This window comes from Sphaerodactylus townsendi, linkage group LG03, assembly GCF_021028975.2.
Source record: "Sphaerodactylus townsendi isolate TG3544 linkage group LG03, MPM_Stown_v2.3, whole genome shotgun sequence".
Classification (NCBI taxonomy): domain Eukaryota; kingdom Metazoa; phylum Chordata; class Lepidosauria; order Squamata; family Sphaerodactylidae; genus Sphaerodactylus; species Sphaerodactylus townsendi.
The window spans coordinates 5,693,033-5,708,535 of NC_059427.1; the positions used below are offsets into that span (position 1 = coordinate 5,693,033).

Sequence of the window (15,503 nt, forward strand, 5' to 3'; positions counted from 1 at the left end):
ACAATTTCCTCACTTGCCTTATAGACAATTTCACGGTTCAGAAGGTGGATGAGGCAACAAGGGACTCAGCTATTTTAGATCTGCTCCTAACCAACAATGATAACCTGATTAATGAGGTGGAGGTGGTAGGGTCCTTAGGTGGGAGTGACCATGTCCTTCTGGAGTTTGTTATACAATGGAAAGGTAATGCCAAGTCTAGTTGGACACGTGTTCTAGATTTTGAGAAAGCTGATTTCAGTAAACTTAAGAAACTACTAGATGTGTGATCCCATGGTTAAGAATACTAAAAGAGAAGGGAGTACAAGATGGATGGGGGTTTCTTAAAAGTGAGATCTTGAAGGCACATTTTCAAACAGTTCCAATGAGAAGAAAAAATGGGAGGTGTCTAAAGAAACCAAGAATGGATGTCTAAAGAACTCTCAAGTGAGCTAAGATATAAAAGGGACATGTACAAGAAATGGAAAACGGGAGAAATTACTAAAGAGAAATTCAAACAAATAGCCAAGACGTGTAGGGAGAAAGTCAGAAAAGCTAAAGCTCACAATGAGCTCAGACTTGTGAGAGATGTTAAAAACAATAAAAAGAGCTTTTTTTGGTTATGTCCGTAGCAAAAGGAAGAAAAAGGATATGATAGGGTCATTGTGAGGAGAAGATGGTGAAATTCTAACAGGGGACAGAGAAAAGGCAGAACTACTCAACACCTTTTTTGCCTCGTTTTTTCCCCAAAAGAAAAATAGTGCTCAACTGGGGGAAATGAATCAGAAGATACAGTAGGGGAAATTCAGCACAGAATAAATAAAGAGCTAGTACAGGAATACCTGAATACTTTACATGAATTCAAATCTCCAGGGCCTGATGAGCTACATCCCAGGGTATTAAAAGAACTGGCAGAAGTAATCTCAGAACCACTTGCTATAATCTTTGAGAACTCCTGGAGAACAGGAGAAGTCCCAGAGGACTGGAGGAGAGCGACTGTTGTCCCTATCTTGAAAAAGGAGAAAAAAGAGGACCCAAACAACTACCGCCCAGTCAGCCTGACATCAATAGCAGGAAAGATTCTAGAGTAGATCATTAAGGAGACAGTCTGTAAGCACTTGGAAGGGAATAATGCAATCACTGAAAATCAACATGAGTTTCTCAAAAACAAGTCATGCCAGACTAATCTTATCTCTTCTGTTGATAGAGTGACAAACTTGGTAGAAGAAGGGAATGCTGTGGATGTAACATGCCTTGATTTTAGTAAGGCCTTTGACAAGGTGTCCCATGATATTCTTTCAAGTAAGCTGGAAAGATGTGGACTAGACAATGCGACTGCTAGATGGATTTGCAATTGGTTGACTGGCCGAACACAAAGAGTGCTCATCAATGGCTCATTTTCATCCCGAAGAGAAGTGAGTAGTGAAGTGCCACAGGATTCTGCTTTGGCCCAGTGCTATTCAATATTTTTATCAATGGATAATGAAATAGGTGGCATGTTAATCAAATTTGCAGATGATACCAAATTAGGAGGGGTAGCTGATCTCCCAGAGGACAGAGTCAGAATTCAAAATGATCTGGACAGATTAGAGAGCTGGGCCAAAACTAACAAAATGAATTTCAACAGAGATAAATGTAAGATTCTGCACTTAGACAGAAAAAATGAAATGCACAAATATCAGATGGGTGACACCTGGCTTGAGAAGAGTACACGTGAAAAGGATCTGGGAGTCTTAGTAGACCACAAACTGAACATGGGTCAGCAGTGTGATACGACAGCCAACAAAGCCAATGCAATTCTGGGATGCATCAATAAGAGTATAGTGTCTAGATCGAGGAAAGTAATTTTACCACTCTACTCTGCATTGGTCAGACCTCACCTACCTAGAGTACTGTGTTCAGTTCTGTGCACCGCAATTTAAGGATAATGACAAGCTGGAACTTGTCCAGAGAAGGGCAACCAAAATGGTAAAAGGTATTGAATCTATGCCCTACAGAGACTTAGGGAGCTGGGGATGTTTAGTCCCCAAAGCGAAGGTTAAAGGGGGGGGGGGCACATAATAGCTATTTTTAAATATTTGAAGGGATGTCATATCAAAGAGGGAGCAAGCTTGTTTTCTGCTGGACACCGAGTAATGGATTCAAGGTGCAGGAAAAGAGATTTCACCTAAACAGTAGGAAGAACTTTCTGACATCAGAGCTGTTGCATGGTGGAATTCACTGCTTCAAAGAGTGCGGGATGATCATATGTTAGGATTGCTTTCATTGTGTGTTCCTGTATGGCAGGAGGTTGGACTTGATGGCCCTTGTGGTCTCTTCCAACTCTGTGATTCTCCCTTCGAGCGGGGAGGGCTGGGCATTTATTCCCCCCATCAGATTGGTGCTGTCGAACCAGCCATTCGACCTGGAGAGATCCTGCGGGGGGGGGGGGGGGGGTCTGTCAGTAAACAGTGGCGTAGGAGGTTAACAGCTCGTGTATCTAATCTGGAGGAACCGGGTTTGACTCTCCGCTCTGCCGCCTGAGCTGTGGAGGCTTATCTGGGGAATTCAGATTAGCCTGTACACTCCCACACACGCCAGCTGGGTGACCTTGGGCTAGTCACAGCTTCTCGGAGCTCTCTCAGCCCCACCCACCTCACAGGGTGTTTGTTGTGAGGGGGGAAGGGCAAGGAGATTGTAAGCCCCTTTGAGTCTCCTACATGAGAGAAAGGGGGGATATAAATCCAAACTCTTCTTCTTCTTCCTCCCCATCCAGAACCTCCCTCCTTCCAGCCTTTCCTTGACTCACAACCCCGCAGAACTCATCCAGTGTCTCCCACCCACCCTGCAAACTCGACCACTTGCAAGGCGTCTGCAACGAATGGAGGAGACTGGATCTCATCTCCCCATCCCTCCCCCCCTCGACCCCAGCCAGGTGCAGAGAGGAGGGGGCAGAGGGAATAGCCCCCATGGACTTTGTAGTGGGATGGTTCTCCTGTATCCGGGCCTGCCTTTGACCTCCCTTCCCTTCCCCAGATTTCCCAGCCTCACATCCCAGCCCTGATACCCCCCTCACACTTTTACTCACTCGGCAGGAACTGCTGCTGCTGCTGCTGCTGCTGCGGACAAGAAGGAAGTGGCCTCCCCACCCCCTTCCCTGGCGGCTTCTCTAGGATTTCGGACTCGCTGGCCTCAATTTTCGGGGGTCGAGACATCCAGTGGAGGGAAGTGTCCACGGAAGAGGAGCGTCGCCCCTTCCTTAGGAATGCACACCAGGTGAGTGGCAAGCATCCTGCCGGGAGCAAGAGCAGCATTTCTTGGCGCCAGAGGGAATTCAAGGGAAAGAAAAGGGAGGGGGGGGCACTCCTTTGGATCCCAGACGGAGGGGGAATGCTTTTCTTTGGGGTGGGGGGGGGGGGGGGCGGGGGGGGGGGGGGGGGGGGGGGGGGGGGGGGGGGGGGGGGGGGGGGGGGGGGGGGGTGGGGGGGGGCGGGGCGGCGGGGCGGGGGGGGCGGGGGGGGTGGGGCGGGGGGGGGGGGGGCGGGGTGGGGGGGGGGGGGGGGGGGGCGGGGGGGGGGGGGGGAGGGGGGGGGGTGGGGGGGGGGGGGGGTGGGGGGGGGGGGGGGTGGGGGGGGGGGGGGGTGAGGCGGGGGGGGGGTGGGGGGGGGGGGGGGTGGGGGGGGGGGGGGGTGGGGGGGGGGGGGGGGGGGGGGGGGGGGGGGTGGGGGGGGGGGGGGGTGGGGGGGGGGGGGGGTGGGGGGGGGGGGGGGTGGGGGGGGGGGGGGGTGGGGGGGGGGGGGGGTGGGGGGGGGGGGGGGTGGGGGGGGGGGGGGGTGGGGGGGGGGGGGGGTGGGGGGGGGGGGGGGTGGGGGGGGGGGGGGGTGGGGGGGGGGGGGGGTGGGGGGGGGGGGGGGTGGGGGGGGGGGGGGGTGGGGGGGGGGGGGGGTGGGGGGGGGGGGGGGTGGGGGGGGGGGGGGGTGGGGGGGGGGGGGGGTGGGGGGGGGGGGGGGTGGGGGGGGGGGGGGGTGGGGGGGGGGGGGGGTGGGGGGGGGGGGGGGTGGGGGGGGGGGGGGGTGGGGGGGGGGGGGGGTGGGGGGGGGGGGGGGTGGGGGGGGGGGGGGGTGGGGGGGGGGGGGGGTGGGGGGGGGGGGGGGTGGGGGGGGGGGGGGGTGGGGGGGGGGGGGGGTGGGGGGGGGGGGGGGTGGGGGGGGGGGGGGGTGGGGGGGGGGGGGGGTGGGGGGGGGGGGGGGTGGGGGGGGGGGGGGGTGGGGGGGGGGGGGGGTGGGGGGGGGGGGGGGTGGGGGGGGGGGGGGGTGGGGGGGGGGGGGGGTGGGGGGGGGGGGGGGTGGGGGGGGGGGGGGGTGGGGGGGGGGGGGGGTGGGGGGGGGGGGGGGTGGGGGGGGGGGGGGGTGGGGGGGGGGGGGGGTGGGGGGGGGGGGGGGTGGGGGGGGGGGGGGGTGGGGGGGGGGGGGGGTGGGGGGGGGGGGGGGTGGGGGGGGGGGGGGGTGGGGGGGGGGGGGGGTGGGGGGGGGGGGGGGTGGGGGGGGGGGGGGGTGGGGGGGGGGGGGGGTGGGGGGGGGGGGGGGTGGGGGGGGGGGGGGGTGGGGGGGGGGGGGGGTGGGGGGGGGGGGGGGTGGGGGGGGGGGGGGGTGGGGGGGGGGGGGGGTGGGGGGGGGGGGGGGTGGGGGGGGGGGGGGGTGGGGGGGGGGGGGGGTGGGGGGGGGGGGGGGTGGGGGGGGGGGGGGGTGGGGGGGGGGGGGGGTGGGGGGGGGGGGGGGTGGGGGGGGGGGGGGGTGGGGGGGGGGGGGGGTGGGGGGGGGGGGGGGTGGGGGGGGGGGGGGGTGGGGGGGGGGGGGGGTGGGGGGGGGGGGGGGTGGGGGGGGGGGGGGGTGGGGGGGGGGGGGGGTGGGGGGGGGGGGGGGTGGGGGGGGGGGGGGGTGGGGGGGGGGGGGGGTGGGGGGGGGGGGGGGTGGGGGGGGGGGGGGGTGGGGGGGGGGGGGGGTGGGGGGGGGGGGGGGTGGGGGGGGGGGGGGGTGGGGGGGGGGGGGGGTGGGGGGGGGGGGGGGTGGGGGGGGGGGGGGGTGGGGGGGGGGGGGGGTGGGGGGGGGGGGGGGTGGGGGGGGGGGGGGGTGGGGGGGGGGGGGGGTGGGGGGGGGGGGGGGTGGGGGGGGGGGGGGGTGGGGGGGGGGGGGGGTGGGGGGGGGGGGGGGTGGGGGGGGGGGGGGGTGGGGGGGGGGGGGGGTGGGGGGGGGGGGGGGTGGGGGGGGGGGGGGGTGGGGGGGGGGGGGGGTGGGGGGGGGGGGGGGTGGGGGGGGGGGGGGGTGGGGGGGGGGGGGGGTGGGGGGGGGGGGGGGTGGGGGGGGGGGGGGGTGGGGGGGGGGGGGGGTGGGGGGGGGGGGGGGTGGGGGGGGGGGGGGGTGGGGGGGGGGGGGGGTGGGGGGGGGGGGGGGTGGGGGGGGGGGGGGGTGGGGGGGGGGGGGGGTGGGGGGGGGGGGGGGTGGGGGGGGGGGGGGGTGGGGGGGGGGGGGGGTGGGGGGGGGGGGGGGTGGGGGGGGGGGGGGGTGGGGGGGGGGGGGGGTGGGGGGGGGGGGGGGTGGGGGGGGGGGGGGGTGGGGGGGGGGGGGGGTGGGGGGGGGGGGGGGTGGGGGGGGGGGGGGGTGGGGGGGGGGGGGGGTGGGGGGGGGGGGGGGTGGGGGGGGGGGGGGGTGGGGGGGGGGGGGGGTGGGGGGGGGGGGGGGTGGGGGGGGGGGGGGGTGGGGGGGGGGGGGGGTGGGGGGGGGGGGGGGTGGGGGGGGGGGGGGGTGGGGGGGGGGGGGGGTGGGGGGGGGGGGGGGTGGGGGGGGGGGGGGGTGGGGGGGGGGGGGGGTGGGGGGGGGGGGGGGTGGGGGGGGGGGGGGGTGGGGGGGGGGGGGGGTGGGGGGGGGGGGGGGTGGGGGGGGGGGGGGGTGGGGGGGGGGGGGGGTGGGGGGGGGGGGGGGTGGGGGGGGGGGGGGGTGGGGGGGGGGGGGGGTGGGGGGGGGGGGGGGTGGGGGGGGGGGGGGGTGGGGGGGGGGGGGGGTGGGGGGGGGGGGGGGTGGGGGGGGGGGGGGGTGGGGGGGGGGGGGGGTGGGGGGGGGGGGGGGTGGGGGGGGGGGGGGGTGGGGGGGGGGGGGGGTGGGGGGGGGGGGGGGTGGGGGGGGGGGGGGGTGGGGGGGGGGGGGGGTGGGGGGGGGGGGGGGTGGGGGGGGGGGGGGGTGGGGGGGGGGGGGGGTGGGGGGGGGGGGGGGTGGGGGGGGGGGGGGGTGGGGGGGGGGGGGGGTGGGGGGGGGGGGGGGTGGGGGGGGGGGGGGGTGGGGGGGGGGGGGGGTGGGGGGGGGGGGGGGTGGGGGGGGGGGGGGGTGGGGGGGGGGGGGGGTGGGGGGGGGGGGGGGTGGGGGGGGGGGGGGGTGGGGGGGGGGGGGGGTGGGGGGGGGGGGGGGTGGGGGGGGGGGGGGGTGGGGGGGGGGGGGGGTGGGGGGGGGGGGGGGTGGGGGGGGGGGGGGGTGGGGGGGGGGGGGGGTGGGGGGGGGGGGGGGTGGGGGGGGGGGGGGGTGGGGGGGGGGGGGGGTGGGGGGGGGGGGGGGTGGGGGGGGGGGGGGGTGGGGGGGGGGGGGGGTGGGGGGGGGGGGGGGTGGGGGGGGGGGGGGGTGGGGGGGGGGGGGGGTGGGGGGGGGGGGGGGTGGGGGGGGGGGGGGGTGGGGGGGGGGGGGGGTGGGGGGGGGGGGGGGTGGGGGGGGGGGGGGGTGGGGGGGGGGGGGGGTGGGGGGGGGGGGGGGTGGGGGGGGGGGGGGGTGGGGGGGGGGGGGGGTGGGGGGGGGGGGGGGTGGGGGGGGGGGGGGGTGGGGGGGGGGGGGGGTGGGGGGGGGGGGGGGTGGGGGGGGGGGGGGGTGGGGGGGGGGGGGGGTGGGGGGGGGGGGGGGTGGGGGGGGGGGGGGGTGGGGGGGGGGGGGGGTGGGGGGGGGGGGGGGTGGGGGGGGGGGGGGGTGGGGGGGGGGGGGGGTGGGGGGGGGGGGGGGTGGGGGGGGGGGGGGGTGGGGGGGGGGGGGGGTGGGGGGGGGGGGGGGTGGGGGGGGGGGGGGGTGGGGGGGGGGGGGGGTGGGGGGGGGGGGGGGTGGGGGGGGGGGGGGGTGGGGGGGGGGGGGGGTGGGGGGGGGGGGGGGTGGGGGGGGGGGGGGGTGGGGGGGGGGGGGGGTGGGGGGGGGGGGGGGTGGGGGGGGGGGGGGGTGGGGGGGGGGGGGGGTGGGGGGGGGGGGGGGTGGGGGGGGGGGGGGGTGGGGGGGGGGGGGGGTGGGGGGGGGGGGGGGTGGGGGGGGGGGGGGGTGGGGGGGGGGGGGGGTGGGGGGGGGGGGGGGTGGGGGGGGGGGGGGGTGGGGGGGGGGGGGGGTGGGGGGGGGGGGGGGTGGGGGGGGGGGGGGGTGGGGGGGGGGGGGGGTGGGGGGGGGGGGGGGTGGGGGGGGGGGGGGGTGGGGGGGGGGGGGGGTGGGGGGGGGGGGGGGTGGGGGGGGGGGGGGGTGGGGGGGGGGGGGGGTGGGGGGGGGGGGGGGTGGGGGGGGGGGGGGGTGGGGGGGGGGGGGGGTGGGGGGGGGGGGGGGTGGGGGGGGGGGGGGGTGGGGGGGGGGGGGGGTGGGGGGGGGGGGGGGTGGGGGGGGGGGGGGGTGGGGGGGGGGGGGGGTGGGGGGGGGGGGGGGTGGGGGGGGGGGGGGGTGGGGGGGGGGGGGGGTGGGGGGGGGGGGGGGTGGGGGGGGGGGGGGGTGGGGGGGGGGGGGGGTGGGGGGGGGGGGGGGTGGGGGGGGGGGGGGGTGGGGGGGGGGGGGGGTGGGGGGGGGGGGGGGTGGGGGGGGGGGGGGGTGGGGGGGGGGGGGGGTGGGGGGGGGGGGGGGTGGGGGGGGGGGGGGGTGGGGGGGGGGGGGGGTGGGGGGGGGGGGGGGTGGGGGGGGGGGGGGGTGGGGGGGGGGGGGGGTGGGGGGGGGGGGGGGTGGGGGGGGGGGGGGGTGGGGGGGGGGGGGGGTGGGGGGGGGGGGGGGTGGGGGGGGGGGGGGGTGGGGGGGGGGGGGGGTGGGGGGGGGGGGGGGTGGGGGGGGGGGGGGGTGGGGGGGGGGGGGGGTGGGGGGGGGGGGGGGTGGGGGGGGGGGGGGGTGGGGGGGGGGGGGGGTGGGGGGGGGGGGGGGTGGGGGGGGGGGGGGGTGGGGGGGGGGGGGGGTGGGGGGGGGGGGGGGTGGGGGGGGGGGGGGGTGGGGGGGGGGGGGGGTGGGGGGGGGGGGGGGTGGGGGGGGGGGGGGGTGGGGGGGGGGGGGGGTGGGGGGGGGGGGGGGTGGGGGGGGGGGGGGGTGGGGGGGGGGGGGGGTGGGGGGGGGGGGGGGTGGGGGGGGGGGGGGGTGGGGGGGGGGGGGGGTGGGGGGGGGGGGGGGTGGGGGGGGGGGGGGGTGGGGGGGGGGGGGGGTGGGGGGGGGGGGGGGTGGGGGGGGGGGGGGGTGGGGGGGGGGGGGGGTGGGGGGGGGGGGGGGTGGGGGGGGGGGGGGGTGGGGGGGGGGGGGGGTGGGGGGGGGGGGGGGTGGGGGGGGGGGGGGGTGGGGGGGGGGGGGGGTGGGGGGGGGGGGGGGTGGGGGGGGGGGGGGGTGGGGGGGGGGGGGGGTGGGGGGGGGGGGGGGTGGGGGGGGGGGGGGGTGGGGGGGGGGGGGGGTGGGGGGGGGGGGGGGTGGGGGGGGGGGGGGGTGGGGGGGGGGGGGGGTGGGGGGGGGGGGGGGTGGGGGGGGGGGGGGGTGGGGGGGGGGGGGGGTGGGGGGGGGGGGGGGTGGGGGGGGGGGGGGGTGGGGGGGGGGGGGGGTGGGGGGGGGGGGGGGTGGGGGGGGGGGGGGGTGGGGGGGGGGGGGGGTGGGGGGGGGGGGGGGTGGGGGGGGGGGGGGGTGGGGGGGGGGGGGGGTGGGGGGGGGGGGGGGTGGGGGGGGGGGGGGGTGGGGGGGGGGGGGGGTGGGGGGGGGGGGGGGTGGGGGGGGGGGGGGGTGGGGGGGGGGGGGGGTGGGGGGGGGGGGGGGTGGGGGGGGGGGGGGGTGGGGGGGGGGGGGGGTGGGGGGGGGGGGGGGTGGGGGGGGGGGGGGGTGGGGGGGGGGGGGGGTGGGGGGGGGGGGGGGTGGGGGGGGGGGGGGGTGGGGGGGGGGGGGGGTGGGGGGGGGGGGGGGTGGGGGGGGGGGGGGGTGGGGGGGGGGGGGGGTGGGGGGGGGGGGGGGTGGGGGGGGGGGGGGGTGGGGGGGGGGGGGGGTGGGGGGGGGGGGGGGTGGGGGGGGGGGGGGGTGGGGGGGGGGGGGGGTGGGGGGGGGGGGGGGTGGGGGGGGGGGGGGGTGGGGGGGGGGGGGGGTGGGGGGGGGGGGGGGTGGGGGGGGGGGGGGGTGGGGGGGGGGGGGGGTGGGGGGGGGGGGGGGTGGGGGGGGGGGGGGGTGGGGGGGGGGGGGGGTGGGGGGGGGGGGGGGTGGGGGGGGGGGGGGGTGGGGGGGGGGGGGGGTGGGGGGGGGGGGGGGTGGGGGGGGGGGGGGGTGGGGGGGGGGGGGGGTGGGGGGGGGGGGGGGTGGGGGGGGGGGGGGGTGGGGGGGGGGGGGGGTGGGGGGGGGGGGGGGTGGGGGGGGGGGGGGGTGGGGGGGGGGGGGGGTGGGGGGGGGGGGGGGTGGGGGGGGGGGGGGGTGGGGGGGGGGGGGGGTGGGGGGGGGGGGGGGTGGGGGGGGGGGGGGGTGGGGGGGGGGGGGGGTGGGGGGGGGGGGGGGTGGGGGGGGGGGGGGGTGGGGGGGGGGGGGGGTGGGGGGGGGGGGGGGTGGGGGGGGGGGGGGGTGGGGGGGGGGGGGGGTGGGGGGGGGGGGGGGTGGGGGGGGGGGGGGGTGGGGGGGGGGGGGGGTGGGGGGGGGGGGGGGTGGGGGGGGGGGGGGGTGGGGGGGGGGGGGGGTGGGGGGGGGGGGGGGTGGGGGGGGGGGGGGGTGGGGGGGGGGGGGGGTGGGGGGGGGGGGGGGTGGGGGGGGGGGGGGGTGGGGGGGGGGGGGGGTGGGGGGGGGGGGGGGTGGGGGGGGGGGGGGGTGGGGGGGGGGGGGGGTGGGGGGGGGGGGGGGTGGGGGGGGGGGGGGGTGGGGGGGGGGGGGGGTGGGGGGGGGGGGGGGTGGGGGGGGGGGGGGGTGGGGGGGGGGGGGGGTGGGGGGGGGGGGGGGTGGGGGGGGGGGGGGGTGGGGGGGGGGGGGGGTGGGGGGGGGGGGGGGTGGGGGGGGGGGGGGGTGGGGGGGGGGGGGGGTGGGGGGGGGGGGGGGTGGGGGGGGGGGGGGGTGGGGGGGGGGGGGGGTGGGGGGGGGGGGGGGTGGGGGGGGGGGGGGGTGGGGGGGGGGGGGGGTGGGGGGGGGGGGGGGTGGGGGGGGGGGGGGGTGGGGGGGGGGGGGGGTGGGGGGGGGGGGGGGTGGGGGGGGGGGGGGGTGGGGGGGGGGGGGGGTGGGGGGGGGGGGGGGTGGGGGGGGGGGGGGGTGGGGGGGGGGGGGGGTGGGGGGGGGGGGGGGTGGGGGGGGGGGGGGGTGGGGGGGGGGGGGGGTGGGGGGGGGGGGGGGTGGGGGGGGGGGGGGGTGGGGGGGGGGGGGGGTGGGGGGGGGGGGGGGTGGGGGGGGGGGGGGGTGGGGGGGGGGGGGGGTGGGGGGGGGGGGGGGTGGGGGGGGGGGGGGGTGGGGGGGGGGGGGGGTGGGGGGGGGGGGGGGTGGGGGGGGGGGGGGGTGGGGGGGGGGGGGGGTGGGGGGGGGGGGGGGTGGGGGGGGGGGGGGGTGGGGGGGGGGGGGGGTGGGGGGGGGGGGGGGTGGGGGGGGGGGGGGGTGGGGGGGGGGGGGGGTGGGGGGGGGGGGGGGTGGGGGGGGGGGGGGGTGGGGGGGGGGGGGGGTGGGGGGGGGGGGGGGTGGGGGGGGGGGGGGGTGGGGGGGGGGGGGGGTGGGGGGGGGGGGGGGTGGGGGGGGGGGGGGGTGGGGGGGGGGGGGGGTGGGGGGGGGGGGGGGTGGGGGGGGGGGGGGGTGGGGGGGGGGGGGGGTGGGGGGGGGGGGGGGTGGGGGGGGGGGGGGGTGGGGGGGGGGGGGGGTGGGGGGGGGGGGGGGTGGGGGGGGGGGGGGGTGGGGGGGGGGGGGGGTGGGGGGGGGGGGGGGTGGGGGGGGGGGGGGGTGGGGGGGGGGGGGGGTGGGGGGGGGGGGGGGTGGGGGGGGGGGGGGGTGGGGGGGGGGGGGGGTGGGGGGGGGGGGGGGTGGGGGGGGGGGGGGGTGGGGGGGGGGGGGGGTGGGGGGGGGGGGGGGTGGGGGGGGGGGGGGGTGGGGGGGGGGGGGGGTGGGGGGGGGGGGGGGTGGGGGGGGGGGGGGGTGGGGGGGGGGGGGGGTGGGGGGGGGGGGGGGTGGGGGGGGGGGGGGGTGGGGGGGGGGGGGGGTGGGGGGGGGGGGGGGTGGGGGGGGGGGGGGGTGGGGGGGGGGGGGGGTGGGGGGGGGGGGGGGTGGGGGGGGGGGGGGGTGGGGGGGGGGGGGGGTGGGGGGGGGGGGGGGTGGGGGGGGGGGGGGGTGGGGGGGGGGGGGGGTGGGGGGGGGGGGGGGTGGGGGGGGGGGGGGGTGGGGGGGGGGGGGGGTGGGGGGGGGGGGGGGTGGGGGGGGGGGGGGGTGGGGGGGGGGGGGGGTGGGGGGGGGGGGGGGTGGGGGGGGGGGGGGGTGGGGGGGGGGGGGGGTGGGGGGGGGGGGGGGTGGGGGGGGGGGGGGGTGGGGGGGGGGGGGGGTGGGGGGGGGGGGGGGTGGGGGGGGGGGGGGGTGGGGGGGGGGGGGGGTGGGGGGGGGGGGGGGTGGGGGGGGGGGGGGGTGGGGGGGGGGGGGGGTGGGGGGGGGGGGGGGTGGGGGGGGGGGGGGGTGGGGGGGGGGGGGGGTGGGGGGGGGGGGGGGTGGGGGGGGGGGGGGGTGGGGGGGGGGGGGGGTGGGGGGGGGGGGGGGTGGGGGGGGGGGGGGGTGGGGGGGGGGGGGGGTGGGGGGGGGGGGGGGTGGGGGGGGGGGGGGGTGGGGGGGGGGGGGGGTGGGGGGGGGGGGGGGTGGGGGGGGGGGGGGGTGGGGGGGGGGGGGGGTGGGGGGGGGGGGGGGTGGGGGGGGGGGGGGGTGGGGGGGGGGGGGGGTGGGGGGGGGGGGGGGTGGGGGGGGGGGGGGGTGGGGGGGGGGGGGGGTGGGGGGGGGGGGGGGTGGGGGGGGGGGGGGGTGGGGGGGGGGGGGGGTGGGGGGGGGGGGGGGTGGGGGGGGGGGGGGGTGGGGGGGGGGGGGGGTGGGGGGGGGGGGGGGTGGGGGGGGGGGGGGGTGGGGGGGGGGGGGGGTGGGGGGGGGGGGGGGTGGGGGGGGGGGGGGGTGGGGGGGGGGGGGGGTGGGGGGGGGGGGGGGTGGGGGGGGGGGGGGGTGGGGGGGGGGGGGGGTGGGGGGGGGGGGGGGTGGGGGGGGGGGGGGGTGGGGGGGGGGGGGGGTGGGGGGGGGGGGGGGTGGGGGGGGGGGGGGGTGGGGGGGGGGGGGGGTGGGGGGGGGGGGGGGTGGGGGGGGGGGGGGGTGGGGGGGGGGGGGGGTGGGGGGGGGGGGGGGTGGGGGGGGGGGGGGGTGGGGGGGGGGGGGGGTGGGGGGGGGGGGGGGTGGGGGGGGGGGGGGGTGGGGGGGGGGGGGGGTGGGGGGGGGGGGGGGTGGGGGGGGGGGGGGGTGGGGGGGGGGGGGGGTGGGGGGGGGGGGGGGTGGGGGGGGGGGGGGGTGGGGGGGGGGGGGGGTGGGGGGGGGGGGGGGTGGGGGGGGGGGGGGGTGGGGGGGGGGGGGGGTGGGGGGGGGGGGGGGTGGGGGGGGGGGGGGGTGGGGGGGGGGGGGGGTGGGGGGGGGGGGGGGTGGGGGGGGGGGGGGGTGGGGGGGGGGGGGGGTGGGGGGGGGGGGGGGTGGGGGGGGGGGGGGGTGGGGGGGGGGGGGGGTGGGGGGGGGGGGGGGTGGGGGGGGGGGGGGGTGGGGGGGGGGGGGGGTGGGGGGGGGGGGGGGTGGGGGGGGGGGGGGGTGGGGGGGGGGGGGGGTGGGGGGGGGGGGGGGTGGGGGGGGGGGGGGGTGGGGGGGGGGGGGGGTGGGGGGGGGGGGGGGTGGGGGGGGGGGGGGGTGGGGGGGGGGGGGGGTGGGGGGGGGGGGGGGTGGGGGGGGGGGGGGGTGGGGGGGGGGGGGGGTGGGGGGGGGGGGGGGTGGGGGGGGGGGGGGGTGGGGGGGGGGGGGGGTGGGGGGGGGGGGGGGTGGGGGGGGGGGGGGGTGGGGGGGGGGGGGGGTGGGGGGGGGGGGGGGTGGGGGGGGGGGGGGGTGGGGGGGGGGGGGGGTGGGGGGGGGGGGGGGTGGGGGGGGGGGGGGGTGGGGGGGGGGGGGGGTGGGGGGGGGGGGGGGTGGGGGGGGGGGGGGGTGGGGGGGGGGGGGGGTGGGGGGGGGGGGGGGTGGGGGGGGGGGGGGGTGGGGGGGGGGGGGGGTGGGGGGGGGGGGGGGTGGGGGGGGGGGGGGGTGGGGGGGGGGGGGGGTGGGGGGGGGGGGGGGTGGGGGGGGGGGGGGGTGGGGGGGGGGGGGGGTGGGGGGGGGGGGGGGTGGGGGGGGGGGGGGGTGGGGGGGGGGGGGGGTGGGGGGGGGGGGGGGTGGGGGGGGGGGGGGGTGGGGGGGGGGGGGGGTGGGGGGGGGGGGGGGTGGGGGGGGGGGGGGGTGGGGGGGGGGGGGGGTGGGGGGGGGGGGGGGTGGGGGGGGGGGGGGGTGGGGGGGGGGGGGGGTGGGGGGGGGGGGGGGTGGGGGGGGGGGGGGGTGGGGGGGGGGGGGGGTGGGGGGGGGGGGGGGTGGGGGGGGGGGGGGGTGGGGGGGGGGGGGGGTGGGGGGGGGGGGGGGTGGGGGGGGGGGGGGGTGGGGGGGGGGGGGGGTGGGGGGGGGGGGGGGTGGGGGGGGGGGGGGGTGGGGGGGGGGGGGGGTGGGGGGGGGGGGGGGTGGGGGGGGGGGGGGGTGGGGGGGGGGGGGGGTGGGGGGGGGGGGGGGTGGGGGGGGGGGGGGGTGGGGGGGGGGGGGGGTGGGGGGGGGGGGGGGTGGGGGGGGGGGGGGGTGGGGGGGGGGGGGGGTGGGGGGGGGGGGGGGTGGGGGGGGGGGGGGGTGGGGGGGGGGGGGGGTGGGGGGGGGGGGGGGTGGGGGGGGGGGGGGGTGGGGGGGGGGGGGGGTGGGGGGGGGGGGGGGTGGGGGGGGGGGGGGGTGGGGGGGGGGGGGGGTGGGGGGGGGGGGGGGTGGGGGGGGGGGGGGGTGGGGGGGGGGGGGGGTGGGGGGGGGGGGGGGTGGGGGGGGGGGGGGGTGGGGGGGGGGGGGGGTGGGGGGGGGGGGGGGTGGGGGGGGGGGGGGGTGGGGGGGGGGGGGGGTGGGGGGGGGGGGGGGTGGGGGGGGGGGGGGGTGGGGGGGGGGGGGGGTGGGGGGGGGGGGGGGTGGGGGGGGGGGGGGGTGGGGGGGGGGGGGGGTGGGGGGGGGGGGGGGTGGGGGGGGGGGGGGGTGGGGGGGGGGGGGGGTGGGGGGGGGGGGGGGTGGGGGGGGGGGGGGGTGGGGGGGGGGGGGGGTGGGGGGGGGGGGGGGTGGGGGGGGGGGGGGGTGGGGGGGGGGGGGGGTGGGGGGGGGGGGGGGTGGGGGGGGGGGGGGGTGGGGGGGGGGGGGGGTGGGGGGGGGGGGGGGTGGGGGGGGGGGGGGGTGGGGGGGGGGGGGGGTGGGGGGGGGGGGGGGTGGGGGGGGGGGGGGGTGGGGGGGGGGGGGGGTGGGGGGGGGGGGGGGTGGGGGGGGGGGGGGGTGGGGGGGGGGGGGGGTGGGGGGGGGGGGGGGTGGGGGGGGGGGGGGGTGGGGGGGGGGGGGGGTGGGGGGGGGGGGGGGTGGGGGGGGGGGGGGGTGGGGGGGGGGGGGGGTGGGGGGGGGGGGGGGTGGGGGGGGGGGGGGGTGGGGGGGGGGGGGGGTGGGGGGGGGGGGGGGTGGGGGGGGGGGGGGGTGGGGGGGGGGGGGGGTGGGGGGGGGGGGGGGTGGGGGGGGGGGGGGGTGGGGGGGGGGGGGGGTGGGGGGGGGGGGGGGTGGGGGGGGGGGGGGGTGGGGGGGGGGGGGGGTGGGGGGGGGGGGGGGTGGGGGGGGGGGGGGGTGGGGGGGGGGGGGGGTGGGGGGGGGGGGGGGTGGGGGGGGGGGGGGGTGGGGGGGGGGGGGGGTGGGGGGGGGGGGGGGTGGGGGGGGGGGGGGGTGGGGGGGGGGGGGGGTGGGGGGGGGGGGGGGTGGGGGGGGGGGGGGGTGGGGGGGGGGGGGGGTGGGGGGGGGGGGGGGTGGGGGGGGGGGGGGGTGGGGGGGGGGGGGGGTGGGGGGGGGGGGGGGTGGGGGGGGGGGGGGGTGGGGGGGGGGGGGGGTGGGGGGGGGGGGGGGTGGGGGGGGGGGGGGGTGGGGGGGGGGGGGGGTGGGGGGGGGGGGGGGTGGGGGGGGGGGGGGGTGGGGGGGGGGGGGGGTGGGGGGGGGGGGGGGTGGGGGGGGGGGGGGGTG

General features: G+C 83.5%; 2 protein-coding genes across 20 annotated transcripts in view; one reads left to right on the forward strand and one right to left on the reverse strand.

Annotated features, from left to right (window-relative positions):
• The window catches only part of LOC125428543 (zinc finger protein 883-like), a 454,328-nt gene that overhangs the window by 89,895 nt on the left and 348,930 nt on the right, over positions 1-15,503 (forward strand). The window lies entirely within an intron of this gene.
• LOC125428537 (zinc finger protein 436-like) overlaps positions 1-15,503 on the reverse strand; it is a 774,209-nt gene that overhangs the window by 67,043 nt on the left and 691,663 nt on the right. For 2 of the 19 annotated variants that reach the window (XM_048488797.1, XM_048488796.1), the window contains exon 1: positions 3,044-3,092. The exons of the other annotated variants lie outside the window; for them this stretch is intronic. The gene's annotated coding sequence lies outside the window, so the exon portion shown is untranslated. Of the gene's footprint in view, positions 1-3,043; positions 3,093-15,503 lie in introns of those variants that run through there. 19 annotated transcript variants of the gene reach the window in all.